Here is a 4,343-nt window from a genome sequence, read left to right as displayed (position 1 = left end):
GATGTATTTGTAAGCACAGATGCCAATATTTGAAGTATGAAATACCGACAGACCTGGATAGGGGAACAGCCCTGTTGTATTTGAGGAAATTACGAAAATCAAAGGATTTCTTTATTTACAACTTTCGATGCTTTGTCCATAGGAGCCATTATAAGTAAACTATCTGAGCAAGTGAATTGTTTCACTTCACTTACCTTGATAAGACACAATGAAAACCTCTGCAGAAATGTACGAAAGTGACTTCTGGTGTCAACTCGAGAAACTTATAAATGTTAATAAATTTTTAGTCTCACTTCGAGAAACGTATCAACCAGAATGGCAGCGTCCACTTGACAAAGTGTTGCGAACAGAAATCATGCTGTCGCTGGGTGTGATTTTTGTCTCTTGCGAACAGAAACCAGAATGTGGCCGTGTTTTTTAATTGTTTTTCTATTATATTACCTGTCTGCTTCCTGTGTATTTTACTAGCATCGCCAACCCTTTATGTTTTAAGTGCCACAATTTTCCGCCATTTTACCATTAAGTCACCAATTTTTATCGCCTGCTTTTATTATTTATTATCTTCATTTTTTTAACAAAAATTCTGCAGGCTTAAGAGCGGTGTACTAAGCTCCTGCCAGTCCGCCCTTTTCGAGGGGAATCGAATCTCAATACAGGAAAAAAAAGCCGGAGATCATGACGTACCCAAGGCGGGCCGCACGCTCGGTGGTAATGAGCCAGCCTTCCACTCTGGGGGCCTGGGGGCGAATCCGCTGGGGTCCCGGCACATCCACTGTAGTTTCATGATAAGACGTACTGGGAACAAACCCACCGGCAGCTGTTCGCATACAGAAAGTCCTTTACAAATTGTCAGCCCTGGAAAGGGTCTTTTTTGTAGCTAGGGTATTGTTTACTTAAAGTAGGTGCCTGAACTGGCGACTCTCTGAAGCTACACAACCTTGGTAACGTCGAACGGTGTTTGACGAACTCTTTCAAAGATTCATGGCATCGCCCTCATGCGATTGGCGGCATGTTGAATGTGATCCACTAATTCGTCTTAATTTATAGGTGGTTCGTGTCCGGGAGAACTAGAACCTTGATGAATCCCCACAGGAAAAAGTCCAGTGGCGTGAGTCTGGTGATCGCGGGGGCCATGTCCTACGAGCACCTCTGCCAATTACCCGACCGTCGAAGAGTCCATTTAATTATCCGAGCACAGCATGACTGTTATGTGCGGGCGCCAGCAGGCGGGGTAGAGTTTTTTGCAAAAATTGAAGGTAATTTGCCCCAGTAAGCCAAGGAGGTAGATGGACTCGCCCAATCAGATGGTCACCCACAATGCCTGCTCAAATGTTGAGCGAAAATCTCTCCCGGTGTCCGTGGACGTACGTGACGTGAGGGTTTCCTCTTGGTCAGTGATGAAAGTTTCAAGTGTTGTAAAGGCCATCCCGATGGAAGGTGCACTCATCGGTAACCACAATGGCGGGGAGGTCGGGATCTCGTACTACACGTTGCAGAAACTACCGGCAAAACCCTTGCCTGTGTTCCTAGTCCGCCACAGGATTTAGGTCTTGGACAGGGTGGAAACTAAATGGATGCTGGCCATCATCCCTCAAAACCTCCCAGACTAACCGATGAGTGACCCCTATGTCGTGTCCAACCACTCGAGTACTTGTCATAGGTTCTTCCTCGAAGAGCTCGAGAATAGTCCCTTCAAATGCAGCATCTCGTCGTGTTCGAGGTCTTCCAGCATCACCGTGATATCCCGCTAACGAACCTGTTTCACCGAGTCGCTGTAAACTCTTCCGGGTGGGGGTGGTGTCTTGCTGGGTACCATTCCTGATACAACCGTAGAGCTTCATGAGCATTACCGTCGGCTAGTCCATAAACAAAAACCGTAGCTCGCTGTTCTTCAAACAAATACTGTGCCACCACGATTACTGTATGACTAAATCGCAGGTGACGTGTGTGTGGCCTGAAGCGAAGTTTACGAGTGAATGCCTCTGACGCGAGGTGGAGACAAACAGCAAGACCTATTCGACAAGTGTATCACGTTGGAGTAGTGACGGGGCGAGTGACGTTTGTGTGTGTGGACCAACCACCATAGCGCCGAACCGATGAGCGGCAACAGGGCAATCCCACGGCCAATCGGAGCGCGTGGCGCCAAGTTTCCGTAGTTTAAAATGGTGCGTTGTCGATCTACACAACATTAGAGGCGTGTTTTTAAGTAAGTACAGTTTTGAAATTAAGAAAAGGACGTGCTATCTCAATAATTTTATTTTTACGTGAAAACCTGTACCTCAATCTAATTTTCTACATAATTTCCGTCAATATTGAGGCACTTGTCATAACGTTGTATCAGTTTTTGAATACCCTCCTCATAGAAGTCAGCCACCTGAGTTGTTAACCACTGCATCACCACTGTTTTGACTTCGTCATCGTCTTGAAGACGCTGACCGCCCAGGTGTTTCTTCAAGTGCAGGAACAGATGGTAGTCACTGGGCGCAAATCGGGGCTGTACGGAGGATGATTTCGAGTTTCCCATCGAGAAGATGTGATGAGATCTTTGGTCTGATTCGCCACATGCGGACGGGCATTGTCTTGCAGCAAAACGATGCCCTTGCTCAACTTGCCACGTCTTTTGTTCTGAATTTAACTGCGCGGATTGTGCAATGTCTTACAGTAAGCTTCTGCATTGATTGTCTCATTACGAGGCAGAAATACCACAACCAATACTCCTTTTCTGTCCCAAAAAACTGTGCACATGATTTTCCGGGCAGAAATTGTATGCTTAAACTTCACTTTTCTGGGTGGATCTGAATGTCGCCATTCCATGGACTGTTGCTTTGATTCTGGTGTGACGTAGGCCAGCCACGTTTCATCGTCCGTAACAATTTGGCTTAAGAAATCATTACCGTCATTGTGGTACCGCTCAAGGAAAGTCAATGCACTGTCTAAGCGTTTGGTTTTGTGCACAGCCGTCAACATTTTCGGTACCCAACGTGCCCACAATTTTCAGTAATTCAAGTGCTCAGTCACAATTCCATACAAAACACTACGAGAAACATTAGAAAAGACGTCCCGCAAGGAGGAAATCGTAAAGCGTCTGTTTTCTCTCACCTTACTGTCCACTTCCTGCACCAAACTTTCATTAACGACCGAAGGACGCCCACTCCGTTGTTCATGGTGCACATTTGTGCGGCCATCTTTAAATGCTCTCACCCACTTTCTTACCATTCCATGACTCATAATGTTTTTTCCGTAAACTGCACAGATCTCACGATAAATATCGATCGCTTTTAGGCCTTCAGCACTAAGAAATCTTATAAAAGCCCGTACTTCACAGTCGGCGGGACTCACGACTATCGGAGGCATCTGAAACACTCAGTACACAACGTAAACAAGGAAGAATCAGACTGTAATGGCGTCAGTGCGTATATTAAGGTACAGGCTTTCATGTAAAAAATAAAATTATTGAGATATCTTAGCACGTCGTTTTTCAATTTCAAAAAGGTACTTACTTAAAAAACACGCCTCGTAATTTTGGTTCCTATTGGCATCATCTACCCAGGGTTAAAATTTCGTGACACAATTTTTTTCCGTCCAGTGTAGCTTATAATATGTATAGATATGGCTGAGAACCGTGGGCCACAAGAATACTTTATAAGGGCCACATGTGTAATTTTATGTCCCCTTGTCTATGTGCATCCATACTAACCATAGTTTGTATCATGCCTTCACGGTCATTACTCGAAAATATAAATGTTAGCGACAGTAGGATCATTTTGAAGGCAGCAGCCGGTTCTCTTGTTTTCTCATTAGTGTTTCACTAAAAGAACGTAGTCTTCCCCATGGGATTCTCATTTGACTTCATGGAGCAGTGCCAAAGTACTCGCATATTAATCGAATCTGCCAGTAATATGTCTAACTCACACTTCCAACAAAATCGCATTACATGATTGATTGCTCTGTGGCGTGTGTTAGGTGCTGCTTTCACTCATATATCAGAGGTTTTTAGTCCTCTAATGATACAAATACACTACAGTATTGGTATCAATTCCCACTACGCTATTCACTGTAACCCACCGTAGAATACCCGACCAGTAGATGGGGACCACTGCATTGGAGGTTCACTATTGCGAAAAATCCAGCAGTGTGTGTTGTAGTGATATCTACAAGGGTGAGTCAAATGAAAACGTTAAATAGTTTTTTAAACATTATTTATTGTGCAGAAGTGGTACAAAGCTGTATCACTTTTCAACATAATCTTCCCCACGCTGAATGCCTCCAGTGTTTACAAAGTGCATAAATTGCTTTAGAAAAAAATTCTTTTGGTAGTCCGTGCAACCACTCATGTACACATG

Source organism: Schistocerca serialis, chromosome 10, assembly GCF_023864345.2.
Source record: "Schistocerca serialis cubense isolate TAMUIC-IGC-003099 chromosome 10, iqSchSeri2.2, whole genome shotgun sequence".
Classification (NCBI taxonomy): domain Eukaryota; kingdom Metazoa; phylum Arthropoda; class Insecta; order Orthoptera; family Acrididae; genus Schistocerca; species Schistocerca serialis.
Note: the sequence above shows the minus strand (reverse complement) of the source record.